The sequence below is a fragment of the Uranotaenia lowii genome, chromosome 1 (genome assembly GCF_029784155.1).
Source record: "Uranotaenia lowii strain MFRU-FL chromosome 1, ASM2978415v1, whole genome shotgun sequence".
Classification (NCBI taxonomy): Eukaryota; Metazoa; Arthropoda; class Insecta; order Diptera; family Culicidae; genus Uranotaenia; species Uranotaenia lowii.
Window position 1 is genome coordinate 164,644,983 of NC_073691.1, and position 19,888 is coordinate 164,664,870.

At 35.1% G+C, this 19,888-nt stretch overlaps 1 protein-coding gene across 5 annotated transcripts in view; it reads left to right on the forward strand.

Moving 5' to 3' along the window:
• The window catches only part of LOC129738826 (protein distal antenna-like), a 60,400-nt gene that overhangs the window by 16,734 nt on the left and 23,778 nt on the right, over positions 1–19,888 (forward strand). Inside the window, exons 1-2 of one of the 5 annotated variants that reach the window (XM_055730164.1) lie at positions 13,551–15,049; positions 15,283–15,905. The gene's annotated coding sequence lies outside the window, so the exon portion shown is untranslated. Of the gene's footprint in view, positions 1–13,549; positions 15,906–19,888 lie in introns of those variants that run through there. The other 4 variants (XM_055730238.1, XM_055730383.1, XM_055730306.1 and 1 more) reach the window with 4 other exon arrangements.

Below are 19,888 nucleotides of genomic sequence, written 5' to 3' on the forward strand. Positions count from 1 at the left end.
GGGGGCTTCCATACAAAATTTGTAGTTTTTCGAAACAAATTAAAGTCATGACATCCATTTTCTCGAGATTTTTTTTTCCTTAGGGCGGTTTGTTTTTCGTCTCCATGGTCGAGGCGTCGCAAGCCAACTTCGTGAGAGGATAGTAACCATGGCATAGCATACTGATCAGTGGGAATATTTTGGCGCGAATTTCTCTACCAAGCATATTTTCAATGCAAGGGGTGGCGATATGAAGCCTTGATGTTTTTTTTTCTACTTCATTCCTAGCTCATTTGTACAGCACATGGTTATGAATGACGCCTAGATGTGATCCAGATTGACATTTTGCCGATCGAATTAGACATTTACATTTTTTTTTGCCAAAATCTGAAATTGAAATTGCATGGCATTCATTTTTAGAGATTTTCTTTTCTTTGAGGGGTTTGTCTTTCGTCTCTATGGCCGAGCAAACGCCGTCGCAAGTGGATAATAACCATTGATCGCTGGAAAAATTTAACAATTAGGCGCCTGTTTCTCAACCAAGTACCTATATTTCTTATGCGCGTGGGGGCAATATGTAACCTAGATGTGTTTTTTCTTGCTTAATTGTACACAGCACGTGGAAATAAATTACGCCTAGATGTGACACGGATTGGTATTTTATCAATCGAATCAAAAGCAATTGAAAGATTTGCAAAAATACTTCCATATTTGTTGTCCAAATAGCATTTATTGTTAAAAAATACAAATTTAGTTCTGATGCTCATGAAATATTGGTATGAAACTTTGCGGACAATTGAAAAAAAATAGTCAAAGATTATAATTTACTTACAATTTTTAACCCGTTTTGCCTACAAGGTTATATTTGAATCATATTGATAACAGAAATATTAATGAGATGTTTTCTACAGAGGTAGATCGGAAACATTTTGTTGAACATATAAAAGTGTACATAACTGAGAAAAAAGATAAAACAATCCGATCCGACAAATGAATTGATCAAGAGCCTTTTGTTTAAAATAGATCATATAGGTATTAGTGAAATAAACTGATTTTTATTGACCAAAAGTGAGGGAATTCATTTTCCGAAAGAATTTTCATTCAAGGAACACTCTGTTCTCTGTTACAAAAAAAAAAATGTTTTCTTCTAAAAATTGTTATTTCGGCCAAAATACACAACTGAAACGAATTTAGAAATGAAAATGGGAGCTTTTTATTTTTAATAATTCTGAAAAAAAAACCTCGTACTTTTAGCTTACATACCAATTCGAGTACGTACTTGACATGAAAAGTGTTTTTGTGTTACATGGCTGCATAAAAGAGACTTTTGATCCGCTTCTTTTTTGAAAAATGAGACCTTAGAACTGATATTCAACCGGAAGCAAAATTTCTTTGAGAAATTTAATGAGAATTTTTAAGTGTTCAAAACAAAATTCCCTCCTGTCAACTTACACGGTGGGGCAAGGGTAAACGTCGAACTTTTGAGAAATTTGTCTTCAAAATGATTCAATATGTTGGAAAGACCAGAAGGGTATTCCGAATGTTGAAACTAAAGCTGATATTTAAAATTCTTAAATGTCTTTGTAAATGATGGTCATTTGCTTTGCACAGCATTCGTTAAAAGTGGAATAACAAACATAAATTTCTACTGCTGGAATTCTACAGGTATATCAATGAAACTTAATAAAACAAACAAACAACTAGGCGTATTAAATCCATTTTTAAGCCATTACTCTGACACATCTGAAAATAAGCTTTGCATTTATACTTGCCCCAATATACGAGACAAATGTTAACTTAGAAATTTGTTTTTGCCAACATTTTTGAATATTTGACTTTTAAAGAGAAAATAAAAAACGCGGAGAAATTATTTAGTGATGCAACTGTAATATTTTGCTATAATTAATTTATTAAAAAAAGAAAATTTCACTGTATAAAATCGATAATTTTCAAACCATGATAAGTGTTGTTTGGGAAAACTACAACAACTGTTTGAAAATGCTTATTAAAAATCCTTTTCATCGTTTTTTTTTTTCTTCAAATTTCGATAGCTTATTTTTTAAACTCCAAAAAATACATCATCTAAAGCTAATCAGGGTCTGGAAGTGCTCATAATACGAAATTTTTGGAATATACTCAAAAAACTGTCCCGATTCACGTTATTGATCGGTTTTCAAAATTCTATTTACATAAAGTACAATGTGCAATAAATTCCAATGTGCGAATCGTTTTCTTTCAATTAGGAATTTATGTATACTTGAGCCAGGTAAATCAGCCTACCTTCTTCAAGCAGTGGGGGACAAAATAGGAAAGGAGGGGGGACTCCCATGTAAGTTTAAGATATAGAGCTTTTCAAAGAAGGGACCATATTGTAAAAGAGGGTTTTTTGCGTACGGATATTTGGCATAACTCAAAAATAGATGTGACAAATGTTTTTATGAAAGTTCGTAACTTCCCACTTTGGGAAAAAAAGGTAGAAAATCCATAAATATTGGCATTATTTGAGTCATTATGAAGCTTTAAAAGCAGAGTGCAAATTTCAGATCTTGAAAAACAAGTTTCGAGATCAAGCTTCAGTAAATATTATATACCATCTTTGAATTGCAATTCGGTACTCCAACTGCAGCTCTCATTTCAAAGTTGTTGGTTCTAAACCATGATGAGGTTTGATTTAAAAAAAATGCTTACAAAATCTGAATTTGAATAAATTTTTACAAATAACATTTATATTTGCAAGGTGTAGCAATGCACACCGGGTCAGCTAGGCTATTATAAAAAATCCTCTTGTAACGGTGTTTGTAGTACTACTCCTCTGAAATGACCCAAACGATTCGAATGAAATTATTTTAAGAATATTCTGTAGCCATGCGAATCGGTTTGTATCGAATAAAAACAACACAAAGTCGCATCAGTTGTCCGTAATAATTAAATTTGTAGTTCTTTGAATGAAATACAAGTCATGGCTTCCATTTTTTTGAGATTTTTTTCCCTTTGGGCGGTTTGTTTTTTGTCTCCAAGGTCGAGGCGTCGCGAGCAGACGTCGTTAAAAGATAGTAACCATGGCATAGCATACTGATCAGTGAGCATATTTTCAATGTAAGGGGTGGCGAAATGAAGCCTTGATGTGATTTTTTTTTCTTTTATATTCCTAGCTCATTTGTATAGCACATGGTTATGAATGACGCCTAGACGTGACTCAGATCGACATTTTGTCGATCGAATAAAACATATTCTTTATGTTTAGCAAAAATTTAATATTGAAAAGTCAGGCATACAATTTTAGATATTTTCTTTTTTTTTGAGGGGTTTGTTATTCGTCTCCATAGGCGAGGCGTCGCGAGCAAACGTCGTTGCAAGATAATAGTAACCAAAGCATACTGTTCATTGATCGCTGGAAAAATTTAAAAATTAGGCGCCTGATTCTCAACCAAGTACCTATATTTCTTATGCACGTGGGGCGATATGCAACCTAGATGGGTTTTTCCCAAGCAGCACATGGTTATAAATGACGCCTAGATGTGACACGGATTGATATTTTTCCGATCGAATCAAAAACATATAAACGATTTCAAATATTAAAACCATTTTTAATTCGTGTTAATTTAAGTAGTAAATTGTTGTCCGAAAAATTTGAATTTGGTAATGATGCTAATAAAATAATGTTATGACACTTTGCGAAAGAAATTGGAAAGCTTTACATAGTCAACTAAGCTAAGCTAAGCTAATTGGTATGCTTTACATTCAATTTCGTATGATCAAATACGCCTAGAACGCTAGACACATTAACTGAACAAGAGTCTGTCCTTTGAAATAGATTAGATAGGATTGAAGTTTTTAAAGGCCGAATGAACTTTTTGATTTTCTGCAAACGTAAGTTGAAGTTATCATTAAAATAATCTACTTTTAAATAACAAAAAGTTATGATATGCATTTTCCGGAAGAATTTTCAATTAAGAAAGTAGACTAGAGCAAGTGCAAACTTTCAACTTTTACGAATTTCGTCTAAAAATTGTTGGGCCCAAAAAAACAATATGATTTAAAAAACTCAACTTTTTTTTTAAATCATTCACCAAAAAACTGTTTGCACGTTTTCTGCACATTCAACTCAAGTCCGTTCTTAACATGAAAAGTGTGTTTTTGTTTTAAATATTTTGGCTACATAGAAGAGACTTTTGATTCACTTTTTTGTTGAAAAGTTTTTTTGTGATTGATATTCCAGGGGCAGCAGATTTTTATGATGAACTTTTAATATGACCTGAAAGTGTTAAAAATAGTATTAACTCCTGCAATTTCTTAGGTGAAATAAGTGAAAACTCGCCATTTGGCAATGAAACATCTACCATTTAAGAATTTTATCTCTCAAATAGCCAGAAACGATATCCCGAGTGTTGAATCTGAAGCGGATATTCAAAATTATTATAAAGGTCTTTGTAAACCAAGGATTTTTGGTTGAACAGCATTCAGTGAAGTTAATTTATTCCGGAGAAAAACTTAGGATATATAAATGAAAGTTGATAAAATAGACAAACAAGAACAAGTATTAAATTCATTTTAAAGTCTTTTCACAGACGCATCTGAAAAAGACCTATGTGTTTTCACTTGCCCCAATAAATGGGACAAATGTATGCTCCGATATTTCTTTTTGTCAACATAACTAATATTTTTTTCAGAGATTATGAAAGTTGAACTGTGGTGATATTCGTTTGCATTTGCCCCGGTGTTTCATTTTTGAAAATTAAGATTTACAGTTAAAAAAAACACCTAATTTTTATTAAGGTTTTGTTTATATGATAATTTCCAGGAAATAAAATGAACTGATGAAACCAACGAAGCCTGAACAGATTATTCTTATTCTTTTCGATCTAATTCATTTTAAAAAATCTGCTTTTCAATAAAATTTTATAAAGTTTTAAAAATATTACATAATCCTGAATGAAATCGCAGATCATCACCAACAATGTTCAGGAAACTTTGAAATCAGAACATCGCAATGCTTCAATTAGAATCTTTAAAATAATGGGTGAACAATAGTGAACATAACTAAACATATTTTTTCCGCTTTTCAAAACCAATCGTTTCTTTGATTCATTGGGTTAAAGTCCAAAGGAATTAATTTGTATTTTTTGCTGGAATAAATAAAAAAAAGGAATTTGTGTTTACAAAATAGACAGATTTAATGTCATGACAAGTGCTGTTTGGGAACACTTAAAATTGAAATGTGTAAAGTCTATAAGTTTAGTATCAGGCGAAACTTTTTTGAACATGATTTTGGTGAAAATATGGATTTTAATTCAAACTGCTTCGAAGGATGAGGATGGTGAATAAAAAGCTGTTTGAAAATGGTTAGTAAAAAATCTGTTCTTATGTTTTTCGTTTCTTCAGCTCTAAATCCAAAGCTAATTTAGAGATGAAAGCGCTGCGTTAGGCAAAATATACGGCAAATACTCCTAAAATTGTCCCGATATTCAAAATTATATTTTAAAAAAGATTCATACGCAATATATTCCAATTAAATAGAAACTTTTTGTTTCGGTTTAAACCGTAATGCGAACTCGAACAAAACGGAAGAAATCATCTGAATGGAGTACAACAAATGAAACATACATATTATCAACATACAGTTATTTATGGAACAAGTAACAAAAAGTGGATTTTATAAGACCCGTAGAATTGAGTTAAAATTCTTTGGTTTTTATTTTTATAGAATTAAGCCGGACGATTCGAGTAAAGGGAAAGGAGAGAAACGTAAAAAAAAACTAGGAAAAATGGAAAATGGACGCCAAGTTGAACATGATAAGATTGGACTAGGGAACTCAGTGTTAAACTCCCATCCCATAAAAAAAGAACATGGTAAGACGAAGTTTACCGGGCCTGCTAGTTATATATAGATTCGAAGTTCTTAAACTTAATTCTTACAAAAATTCAAAAATTTAGAGCTTCGAAATGGCAATCCAAAAATGAAGTGTCAGATTCCGTTCTTTGTAAATTCATATTTTAATTCTAATTCTCAATACAGATTAAAAATAAATAATACAGATTCAAAGCACATTTTGAGTTCAGAATTCAGATTGTTGAGGTATTCAAGAGATCATGAACTGTACACATTGCGGACCAAATACGAGAAATATCGTTTTTTTCGCTTGTACCAGTGTGCTTCACTTCGAAATATAACTCGAATGGATTGAACTTTATTCGACAAAATCAAACACTAACATTTGCCGTAATTTAAAAATGCTGAAGTATAGAATGCCGAATTTCGGTGTTTCTCGTCCTCGTCATAGATTTTCTCGCGATCCTAAATCTGTTTCGATTGCTTGTCAATTCAATTTCCAGATTTCAATATTTTAAACAAAATAATTTTGTAAACACAATTCAGCTGAAAATCGCAAATAAAAGGTAGAATTTAAATTTTTTTGTTTTATCCGAAAAAACCAAAATTTTAAAAATCATCCACAGGATTTTCAATATGGAATAGATTTTTTATGTAAAATATTTACTGTAAAAGAACATCTTCACCTAAAAAATCTGCAAAAAATTCTATATTTTAACAGTGTATTGTTTAACATTATTAACACACCACAATTCGGCAATTTATGTTTCAGAAACCAATGAACAAAATTCAACATAATGTATATACTATAGATATTTGGGCAACGGGAAGCGTTATGTTGAATTTTGTAGAATGAGGTTTCATTATTAGGTTCATATCGTTTGAATTATGCTTTTCAATGAAGCATACTAGCGACAAGGGAAAAACGAGATATCTCGTATTTGGTCCGCGATGTGTTAATATTGCAGTTTTTTTAAAGCCAAATTTCATACTAAAATCATTAATTTGGTTCAAGTTTGCATCAAGAAAATTTGATCCGAAAATCTTATGATTTTATCTCTTACTTTTTGTTGAAAATTTGATTTATTTTCATCAAAGGTTAAAATCATTGAATTTGCAAATTAGTTTGGAAGATTGTGCTTGTTTGATTTGAGTATAGAATAAGTAATTTTTAAGAAATTGAAGACTTTCTTAAAAAACTTATTTTATGCCCAATCCAACTAAGTTTGATCTACCAGACTCTTAAACAAATTCAAAGATTTTAACCATCGATGAAAGTGAACTTAGCTCACCTTCAAGGTTGAGGACTAATTTTTCTAAAGTTATGACGACTTAATACGAAAACTTTTAATGTCAAAGTACTTATTTTTTTCGTTTCAAGAAAGGATAGAGTTGTCTGAAGAATATTCTCAGCAGATAATTTAAAAAAAATCATCATTCCATAAAATTCTGAACAAAAAAGAAGAACCATTAACAAGTTCAATATTTTCGTTCTTGAATATTGACGAAAATGAGGAAAGTTGAATAGTGAAGACTGGGTGAACGATTTCGGATTTTTTTATCGACATGAGTCAGTATCAAAGTTTCCGTACAAAATTCTGAATTTTGACAAGAACAATATCTATAATTCTGTGATTTGACCTGAACTGTTTGTGACGACTGTTGTGCTTTTAGAAATTGATCGGAAAATCATGCCAAACATCGACAGATTGAGTCGTTTTATTTGCAAAAAGCAATCCACGTTACCAAAGCCATACGATTTTCATGAATCAGATTTTGAAAGCTTATCTCAGCAGTATCCTTATTTATTTTTTTTTTAAATCCATGAAATCTGTTAAAAATTCTTTAAATCAAGGATGAAAGCTTTAAAGAAATTGGCTTGAAAATATTTTAAAATTATGAACTATGCAACCTTACTTAACATGCAACAATGCATTCAAATTCATAATGAAATACAGTTTTTTTACCGTTCGTAGAAAAAAAACAATAAAATCTTCAATTAAGTATCGATTTTCAATTCTGATTTTCTTTCTCCAAGAATAAACATTTTCACTGATATGCCGAAAATAAATTTACAAAATATATTCTTTCTCCAAGAATATATATTTTCACCGACACGTCGAAAATTTATTTACAAAAATCGATAAAAACTTTTCTTAGAAAAGAAATTTTTTTTTAAAATGTGCGTTTCAGGTCAATAAATCTCATTTACAATTCTCACACTCTTATTTTTTTCACTTCAAATTATCGCAGGGATTTAGCTCCATGACAAAAGGGTTTTTCCTAGGAAACGGTTAAGACCTTGAAAATGTCTTCATGAAAATGTCTTCAAATATGTTCGTTTTAATTGAAAAAGGAAGCAATGACATTACTGAAATGTTCGCAAATTTTGAGCCCGAATTTAAAATACACCTTTATGGCGACTTTAACCAATCAAGTCTCCAATTCTTAATTGATGAAGTTAATGAAAGCATTCTCTTGCCGATCTGTGGTGATAATGAAACACTGCAAATTCTTTTTGATAATCTGGCTTCTTTGTGTCTTAATCAAATAAATCATGTAAAAAATGCCTGTAGTCGATATCTGGACTTATTATTTTCCAATTTGACTGATGATTTTTGTGTTGTAGAAGCTTCAGATCCAATCTGGAAAAACGAGGTCTTCCACACTGCTATCGAATTCTCAATCATATGTCCTGATCAAAAACGTTTACCAGATGATTACGAGTTTATAGAGACGTTTGACTTTTTTCATGCAAACTATAATATGATTAAAACAAAATTACAAGTTGTTGATTGGCAAACAATATTCCGAGCTGAAAACTCAACAGACAATCAAGTGGAGATTTTTTACAAAATTCTTGTTAATATTCTCAATGAATACGTTCCAACAAAATTAAAGCGACGAACAAATAATAACAAAAATCCGCCATGGTTCACGAAAGAGCTTGTGCATTTAAGAAATAAAAAGCAGAAGGCACATAAAAACTGGAAAAAGAATCCATCATTAGTCACTAAGTTAGAACACCAAGAAGCCAGTAATCGACTAGCAATACGCTTAAATACTTCTTTCCAAGACTATAATATAAAAATTGAGCAAAACATAAAATCGAACCCAAGAAACTTTTTTAGATATGTCAATACAAAATTAAAAAATAATAGTTTTCCATCTCGCATGCACTTTGGCAGCGTAGAAGGTCAAAATTCCGACGAAATTTGTAATCTATTCGCCGACTTTTTCCAAAATGTTTACACTAGTTTTTCCGAGCAAGATCGTGATACTTCGTTTTTTAGTTATCTCTCTGATTCAACGGTACTTACTGTAGTAGAATCAATTTCCTTTGAAGAAATATGTAAAACCATTTCTTCCTTAGACAGCACTAAAGGGCCCGGGCCTGATGGAATTCCTCCACTTCTTTTAAAAAATCTAGTAAATGAACTGAGTATGCCATTGTTTCTTCTATTTAACTCTTCATTGAAATCAGGTGTTTTTCCTCAAGTATGGAAAGAATCATTTCTTGTACCCATATTCAAGTCAGGAAAAAAAATCTGACATAAACAATTACAGGGGCATAGCCATTTTATCGTGCATACCAAAACTTTTCGAAGCTATAGTGAATGCAAAAATATATAACCAAATTAAAACACTCATTACTGAAAAGCAACATGGATTTGTTAAAGGAAGATCTACAGCCACTAATTTACTCGAGTTTGTTACCTATAATATTAGCTGTATGGATCGCGGTAATTCTGTACAGGCTTTATACACGGACTTCAGTAAAGCTTTTGACAGAATTGACATCCCCATGTTAATTTTTAAATTAAATAAACAGGGTTTCAGTTCACACCTACTGAAATGGATAAGGTCCTATTTAACGAACCGCTCACAAGTTGTTAGATTTAATGGTTCACTTTCAAAAAGTATCTCCGTTACTTCTGGTGTGCCTCAAGGCTCCCATCTCGGCCCCTTATTATTTATTTTATACGTAAATGATATAACTTGTCTTCTCAAGCAGTCAAATGTGCTAATTTATGCTGATGATATGAAACTTTATATGAAAGTGAATAGCGAAGAAGACTTTAGAATCTTTCAAAACGAAGTTAATGTATTTAACAAATGGTGCATTAAAAGTCTGCTCAAACTTGACGTGGCAAAATGTTCAAATATTGTATTTACCAGAAGAAAATGTCAGTCATATGAAATTGTCAAATTGGGAGATGATCCTGTCGAGAGAGTCAACAAGATTAGAGACCTTGGAGTTATATTGGACTCAAAACTTACCTTTGTAGATCACTATAACTCAATAATCCAGAAATCAAACGGTATGTTAGCATTTATAAAACGTTTCAGTTATAATTTTAAAGACCCATACACAATCAAAACATTGTACACAGCTTATGTTAGATCTATTCTTGAGTATTGTAGCGTTGTGTGGTCGCCTTTTCAAATTTTACATAAAAACCGTTTGGAATCAGTCCAGAAACAATTTGTTCTATTCGCTTTACGAAATTTAGGATGGTCTCAGAACCAATTACCTAGCTATGAATCACGTTGCCTGCTTATAAACATGGAAACATTAAGTGTAAGAAGAGAGTTTGCTGCAATCTGTTTTGTAAACGACATAATTAATCAGCGCGTTCAGTCTGCTTATCTACTAAATCAATTAAACTTTTATTGTCCTTGCCGTCATTTAAGAACAAGAAATCTTTTCAATATAACCTCTACTCGAACTGATTATGGAAAATATAGTCCTGTTAATTGTTTAATGTATAGTTATAATAAACATTATGAGAATATAGACTTAACTATGTCAAAACATCAGCTGAAAAAAGGTTTTTACGGTAACAGGCACCGAAGAACCTGACTTTGTAAATGTAAAGAAAAATTATTATTATTAAGCTTATTTGAACATTGTAATCTCTAGGTTTAAGTTATTATATATATGTAGCCTACACTGTTTGGCGGAATAAATAAATAATGTTTATGAATATTCGCGAAAAAGATTAAGTCAATTCAAAATTTTAAACTATTTAAAATTGATCATAGACTCAATTTTGGTGGATATTATTCACCTTGCATTTAATTAAAACCGTAAATAGGGGTACATCGGGACAATTTTTGGACTATTTTCGTAATGTTTCTGTCAAATACAGCTTTAAATACTCCCGAGCAGCTTAAGATTGGTATATTTTATGGGCCAGATTCGAACTGAATCAAAGGAAAAAAAAGAAAGTAAGGGTTTTTACTATCTAATTTTAATTCTAAACCTTGTTTTTGTTCACCCTTCTCCTATCCCGTTGGGGATTTTCTTATTTATTGAGAAACTCGTAAGCTCAAGAACTGTACATCATCAATAAGCAAATCAGTGTATATTTTTTTTCGTTTGCAGATATTTTTTTATTTTTCCAAACCTCAAAAATTATATGAGTGCGGCCCGCCGAAAACATTTCAAATTAGAATTGGCCCGTTGCTTCAAAAGGTTGCTCATACCTGATATAGACAGTTATGTTAAGACGGCATCCATTAATTAGGTAACACAAACCCCCCCCCCTCCCCCTCCGATTGTCACAAATCATAAATGCGACGCACCCCCCTCTGAAAATTACATAACGCTGATAAATACCCCTCCCCCCATATTTTTAATTTGTATGAAGAAAGAATTTTAACATAATACTTTTTAATATTTTTCAAAATACATACAACAAAATAAATACAGTTAATATCTGTCCAGATCGCTTCTTAATAGTTAATAATAGATTCGAAATTGGTTTCTGTCAACTTTTAGTTCTTCAATGAGCCAATGTTTTAGTAGAAACTAGTCAGGTCGTCGTTCAATGAAGCAAGTTGAATCTAGGCCCGGTTGCCCGGATTTTGATTTATTCGCTACATTTGGCAAATCAAACAAAAAAAAACAAATTGTGTCTTAATTTTTTTTTTTTATTTGATGTCTCCAAAACGAAGTTTTTTGTGCAAGTTTTGCAAAAATAATCATGAAAGGTTTTTAAGGAGCCTTAACAACGATTTTAAATCTGTCAATGAGTTTTGAAGAAAGCAATTATGTTCATTTTTTTTTCTTGATTTTTGTTGAGTAATTTCTGGATGTTGACAAAATTTGTCCGGATTTTTTATCGTCAATTTTGAAATTAAATGCCCGGATTTTGCCAGGTTTTTATATAAAATTGCCAGGATTTGTCCGGCCCGGATATGTGCTGAAAAATTTTGGGCAACCTTACTCAAAGCGTATGATTACAAATGCTGATACCATCAACCCACCGAAAGTGTATACTATGTACGTCGTGACCGGGATTCGATCTCATACTCGTTGGCTAAGAAGACTTGAAGGCTATCCTCTACGCCACGGATTGCGGCTTTGGAGATGTTGAAGCTTACAAATTAAACAAATTTGGTTTGCTCATCATTCCCCTGCAAAAATTGCATTACATCAAAATAGCTGCGATTAAAATAAAAATTTTCGAAGGTAAAAATCGTTACGTAACGATGATCATACCTCCCCCTCCCCTATGTCAAAATTTTAAACGCTCGATCTTACTCCCTCCCCCCTAGGAGTGTTACGTAATGAATGATTGCCCAATTAACTCAAGGTGTTCAAAAAGTCATTTTTTAAGATTTTTATAACTTTTGTAAAGAGAATTAAAAACTTCTCGCTTTGCATTTGTAGGAACTTCCTTAATCCGTTTTTCGTGTGCTTGAATACCTACACACAAAAACTGTTCCTCGTTCAATTGGTTTCTTAGTTGGTACCTTTAAGGTAATTGAAATCTGGACGCGCCTTTACTTCCCGATTCGCTCGTATCAATGAAATCATTATTACGCTTTCGGTCCTATCGTTTTTGGAATTACCTCGCATCGAATCATGACCTTACCAAGCACACACTTGTTGCTTATTTTTATTGTTTTACCTGCAGCGCTCCTCTCGGTGCATCGCTTTACGAGGAAGCAGAGAAGAGGGAGGTTTCAGTCGTCAAGGTGTAAAACTTAAAAAAGAAGAACGCTCTAACCAAACTTTGAACCGCCCATCACTAACTCCTTTTTTGCAACAGGGACCGGCTTGATGATCGAAATACCTACAAGAAGGTAATTTGTGCATGCCCAAATGCAAAATATACCTGACTCGCTGGCTTCCAGCATTCATCCTAGCAACGAGACAAACTAGCAAAAAACCTTGATCCCCACTTGGCTTTTTCTTGGACTTTCGTTTCTCATTTCCCGATTGCAGCAGCCTGCCTTCAGAAAGGAAGAATGCTTCTACCCTACGCTCCTCATCTAAGTGCAAGCAAAGACGGAAAGGTTTGTTTTTCTTATTGTTGTCATTGCTACCTGCTCTGGCTTTTGCTCTCGCTTGGCAGCGTTTTCGTTCATGGGGGAGTAAGGTGGGCCCAGTCCGGTCGAGTCGAGTATCTACTCTCATCCTCTTCCTCGGGGTTTGCTTTGCGTGGTTTGGTGTGGTAGGCAGAGTACCGGACCGCTACCTACGCACTATCACGTTTTCTTCGGTTGGTTTGGTTGGTATGGAAAACACATAAGAGTGCCTGGAACGGGAAAACAAGCTTGAAGCTTGGCTAGAGCATGCATGCATCGGCACACGGGTAAGAAGACATCGCGAAAAGTGTCTCCCCTCTTCGTCTTTTTTCGGGAAAACGGTTGTTGGGCTGGGGTTTGTTGATCGGTTCGCCGAAGAAGAGTCTTGCCGATGGGTGGGTGGGTGATTTTTAAATCGCTGCGCTTCTTCTGCTGGACACTGGCTCTGGTGCGTGTGTTGTTTTTGGGGAGAGAGTAGGTATGGGAAGGTAGCATCGTTGGTTCGCTCGCTCGGTGTTTAGGCGAAGATTATGTACTTGCTCTTTGTTGTTTGTTGCTGCTGCGAGCGAGTACCTATTTTGATGTTGGGCTGTTTGTTGTTGGTGTATGCGCGTGATTCAGAGCGACTGGAGAGCTACGGAGAGCGGGAGCGCGTTTGCGAGAGCGAGAATGTGTTCCTTTGCCGCCTGGCTGGACGACGAATGAGAGAAGGATCGACGGACGGCTGGTTGATTTCTATCCTGTTTGTTGGTATGTGGACGCGAGAACTAGAGGTACTGCCGCACACACGGTGTGTGTTCCCGATGCGAGCCGAGGTTTTTTTTGAATAGCCGCCGCGAGAGAGGGAGCGCGAAACCGGCCCCGAAAGGACTTTCCTTGAATGCCTGCCTGCGTTGATGTTGTGTAGTTTTTTTGTCCTCCGTTTTCGGCTGGCCGTGGTGCAGCGGCCGAGGACGTACGTGATGTCGACGGTCGGGTAGAGCGAAAGGAGCGCGCACGAGAGAAGCACACGCGGTCTCTAGTTCGTCGGTCGGTACGCGAAACTGCAAAACGCATCTTCTGTTCAGATCTTGGCTGGTTGACGGCGAAGACGGCCGTCTGTCTTTCGTACGCTTATTCAAATTTAGTTGTGCTCGAGAAACGTGCCGCGAAGGATGTGCGAAATCTGAACGCTACTAGCTAGGTAGTGGGAGCGCGAAACGATCCGTGTATTTTGAAAAACCGCCTTTGAGAACTGTGAGTTTAGTGTTTAGCGGTTGCATTCGCGCCAACCTCAAGAAGTGTTGGACCAAATAAGCGGAAACAATTAGGGCGCGATTTTTGTGTGAGTGTAGCGTGTTCACTCTTTTGTCTTGATTATTGCAGCGGCAAGTGTTCGCGGTTTTCTATTGTTTTGAGAAGCAGCCGCGTGTTGGTGTGTTTGGATAAGAGTTCGGTACTGCTCCGTTGATCGGATAACTGGATATTTTGGAAACGGCATTCATAGTTTTGATCGGTAGAAATAAGGCAAGATTTCGCCACTTACAGGCAAATGTGTTGAGTGTTGTCAGTGATTTTCTCGGTAAACATTGGCAAATGGTTCTCCGGTGACCATTGTCACAGACCCAACCAAAAAAAAAGAAGTTCCTCCCAAGAAGAGATGTTAAGAATTGTCACAAAAAGGTAGCAAAAAAAATAATTTAAAAGTCTCCAAAGGATTATCCCTCTAGCAACACTACACTGCAGCAAGGCGCTGCGAACAAACAAGATTCCTTCGGTAACCCCAAATCAACGACCGACCTACCTACCGAGTTTCTTGGCTCAGTCGTCCTTTTTTTTCTCGGTGCTTTCTTACCGTGCCACGTTCCGGGGTTGACTCTCGTGAGGACGTGAGGATTCAGCGAAAAATTTCGCCGCAATATCATCGCGCAAAGGCCGGAGGTGAGCATTAACGTAAAAGCCAGTGGAAGGCCCAAGTAACAACACCGAGCCGAGTAAAAAAATTAGTGAAGTGTTTCCCCGCGAGTCCCTTGCCACTCAACGAATCGCTATCCCCTTCCCCATACACGAGCAAAAAAAAATACAAGACCGAAAAATACCCCAGAAGAAAAAGCAAGACAGTCGAAGCGCCAAAATAACACAAGATTTTTTCTTCCCTCCTGCAATTTCGTTAGCAGTGTCGTTGCCGCGGAAGACGAACGCGCGAACTCGCTGTGTTTTACCGGTGTGTATGCTTAAGTAAATTGGTGCTCAGTGTCCTTTCCCCCCTTGTCGCAAAACACCTCTCAATCCCGAGGCTGCTTCTGGGCATCACCAGAAAACAACAGGAAAAAATCGGTGCACTATTGTAGCACACAAGGTTAGGAAGAACTTGAACCGTGTGGGTTCCCTGCGAAGGTATCTAACCACCAGCAGTGTCGTTATATTTGTTGTTTGGGCCAAGGTTTTTCGGCTCTCAGAACGCAGTGCCCAGCGCCAAACCAGGCCACCATCGTGGACCATCAGCAGCCGGCAAGGCATCAGCCTTCTCCAACATTACTGCGCCATCAGCAGCAGCAGCAACGGTATTCATCGTCACTGTTCCACCTCCCGAATCCGCACCCAACGCTCCATCCGGTGGGGCTCCCGACATCGACAACGGTGGCCACGACGACGTTGCATCCCCCGCCCCCGCCGCCACTGGCCGCCGGAGCCGGAGCAGGATCCTTGGCTGCTTCCGGTAGCCACCACCAGCATCCGGGCTTAGTGCAGCAACAGCAGCAGCAGCACCCGCGTGCTGCCTGGGACTGTAATCTATGTAAGTGCAAATAGTAACACACTCTACCGTAGTAGCTTATCTTACGATACATTTTTGTTATTTGTTTTTTTTTTTTGTTATTTTTGTTTATCCCCAACATCCTTATCAATAAGACTCATTAGATTACCTACATAAAATCAACTGATATGATCTGTGGTATACAGGAATTCTACAATGCAGTTCAATTTAAAAGGGGCATTCCTCTCAGGTATTTGCTTCCTAAAAACACTTGGATTTTGGATTTGACTAACAGCTGGGTTTTACCTATTAGATGTTTTGTGGTTTGTTCCCTATTTCTTAGGAAGAATATTTTTAAATGATCTAGCATACCCTCAACAACAAATTAATTAATAAACACTTGTTTTGATTTTGTTTTAATCAACTGTCACTTATTAAATCAATTAATATGAATTTGAAAGGATATTACAGCGTTCGGACTAGCAAAGTTGATATTTGGAAAGAGCATTCTCTCAATTATTGTTCGTCGTTGCTTTTCCCGACAAATTTTTTTTCTCTGTGATTTTCAATTAGTTTGGATGATTCATCACGACTATTTTTTTTTGTTTTGAACTTAATTCGAAATTTAAAGTTTATTTTTGGAAAATGGAATTCGTATTCAGTAGTCAAATCTCAGATTCGTTCGGAATAAGAATTCCCTGGGAATAAAAAAAAATCAAATTTGAATTCCAGTTTTCGATTTCAAATTTAAAAAGCTGATGAAAATTGGAATGTAATTTTTATATTAGGACTTCAGGTGCAGGTTGAGGTTCAAAGATCAGATTCAGAATCCAGCATGCAGATATAATTTGTTATTAAAAAATAAGATTTGCTGACATAAGATTTAGAAATTCTAACCATAATTCATTTTCAGGTCTTTCCTTAATCGCATATTTCGATTCCTACATAGATATTTCAGAAATGGATTTTCAAACTTTAGACCGAAAAGAGTTGAAAAATTATGAGATTTTGAATTCATATAGTTCAGCAAGAACTCAGATTGAGAATTCGGATTAAGAAAGACTCCAAAACAATCCATGGAAATATTATTCAGATTTAGTACACAGATTCAAAATTAAGATTCAGGATATGAAATTCTAAATTTCAAGTTCAGGATCGAAATTTGAAATAAAGAAATTTGATGGAGGGTAGAATATATATTCCGAATACGTACGTGAAACTATTGATAAATATCCAAAACACAACTTCAGAAACCAGATTTGCAATTCAGATTCAAAATTTATCATTAGAAGGCAGATTCAGAACTCATATTCAGAATTCTAATAAAAAATTCATATTCAAAATTCAGATTCAGAATCCAGGATACAGAAACAGAATTCAGATTTAGAATTCAGATTCAAAATTCAGGATCAGAATTCAGATTCAGAATTCAGATTCAGAATTCAGATTCAGAATTCAGATTCAGAATTCAGATTCAGAATTCAGATTCAGAATTCAGATTCAGAATTCAGATTCAGAATTCGGATTCAGAATTCAGATTCAGAATTCAGATTCAGAATTCAGTTTCAGAATTCAGATTCAGAATTCAGAATTCAGATTCAGAATTCAGATTCAGAATTCAGATTCCAAATTCAGATTCAGAATTGAGATTCAGAATTCAGATTCAGAATTCAGATTCAGATTCAGAGTTCAGATTCAGAATTAAGATTCAGAATTCAGATTCAGAATTCAGATTCAGAATTCAGAATTCGCAGATTCAGAATTCAGATTCAGAATTCAGATTCAGAATTCAGATTCGAAATTCAGATTCAGAATTCAGATTCAGAATTCAGATTCAGAATTCAGATTCAGAATTCAGATTCAGAATTCAGATTCAGAATTCAGATTCAGAATTCAGATTCAGAATTCAGATTCAGAATTCAGATTCAGAATTCAGATTCAGAATTCAGATTCAGAATTCAGATTCAGAATTCAGATTCAGAATTCAGATTCAGAATTCAGATTCAGAATTCAGATTCAGAATTCAGATTCAGAATTCAGATTCAGAATTCAGATTCAGAATTCAGATTCAGAATTCAGATTCAGAATTCAGATTCAGAATTCAGATTCAGAATTCAGATTCAGAATTCAGATTCAGAATTCAGATTCAGAATTCAGATTCAGAATTCAGATTCAGAATTCAGATTCAGAATTCAGAATTTAGATTCAGAATTCAGATTCAGAATTCAGATTCAGAATTCAGATTCAGAATTCAGATTCAGAATTCAGATTCAGAATTCAGATTCAGAATTCAGATTCAGAATTCTGATTCAGAATTCAGATTCAGAATTCAGATTCAGAATTCAGATTCAGAATTCAGATTTAAAATTCAGAATTCAGATTCAGAATTCAGATTCAGAATTCAGATTCAGAATTCAGATTCAGAATTCAGATTCAGAATTCAGATTCAGAATTCAGATTCAGAATTCAGAATTCAGATTCAGAATTCAGATTCAGAATTCAGATTCAGATTCAGAATTCAGATTCAGAATTCAGATTCAGAATTCAGATTCAGAATTCAGATTCAGAATTCAGATTCAGAATTCAGATTCAGAATTCAGATTCAGAATTCAGATTCAGAATTCAGATTCAGAATTCAGATTCAGAATTCAGATTCAGAATTCAGATTCAGATTCAGATTCAGAATTCAGAATTCAGATTCAGAATTCAGATTCAGAATTCAGATTCAGAATTCAGATTCAGAATTCAGATTCAGAATTCAGATTCAGAATTCAGATTCAGAATTCAGATTCAGAATTCAGATTCAGAATTCAGATTCCGAATTCAGATTCCGAATTCAGAATTCAGATTCAGAATTCAGATTCAGAATTCAGATTCAGAATTCAGAATTCAGATTCAGAATTCAGATTCCAAATTCAGATTCAGAATTCAGATTCAGACATTGATTTTTTTACTTATGGCTTTGTTTTGATCAAATCAACTTAGGTTTTCTTAGCTTTGTTCCAGACATTTATCGTGCTATCATGACGAATATTATAATAATGTGGTTGATATCTGATTAAAGATTAGGCTGAATGCTATCGTAATTTTATTACGATATTCCATTTAGGAAAACAGGAAGAATCAGCGGATAGCCTTAGATGTCTTAAAATACCTTATTGACGCGCCAGCTCTAAATTTTACTTCGGAAGTCCGAACTTCCGACTTCTGACTGACTTTTGACAAAGAAAAATTATGTATTAGATTGTCGGAAGTCTGTCAGTTCACAAACGACGATTCCAAAAATTTGATTTGAATGCACAATATTAACTTATAATGTTCATTGACTCAGTACTGTTCAATGCGAAATCATGTTTTATGCGCCAGTGAAATTTGTCTTCTGAGAAAGAAAAAAATCCCAAAAATTGGTTTTCTTGGAAGCGAACCTTACCGATCCATTCCTCAGAGCAATAAAATCATTCGAAGCGATTCCGAAGGACAAGGTTGTCTGACAAACGAAATAATGTGACCTCTGCTAAGCAGTTGAACACGCCTAACGTTGGGCGTAAGGGCCATAAATCTTCGGTGCGTTTTGGGGTCCCAATGGCTCGTCCGGAACATTCCATCGAAGGTCGATTGATAATTTTCTGTTTTTTTTTTCTGTTGCTCGAATACAACAATTAAGTTGTTTGTTGTTTTATTTTTCGCCTTCGTTTTGGGCCCAAGCGAATTTGCGCGTTTTGCTCATTCAAGTTGAGAAGGAAAAATGGGAGATTTGTGGAGAAACCCGAGAAACGGAAACAAAATACAAACGGGACTCGGTCCGACTCGGCTCGAATGGCTCCGGTTTGTTGTTTGTTGGAGTTGGGTGCATCAACCTCCTCCTGGGAACCGTCCAGGTAGCAAATGGAGACGGCGAGGTGCTGGAAAAATGGACACAGATTCGTTAATCCCTTCCGAGACGAGTCACCGAGTCGTCGTCGTCAAGGCTTTCGTTATTGTCTTCTTTTGTTTCGGACCAGGTTCGTTTCTGGGTCCCAAATGCA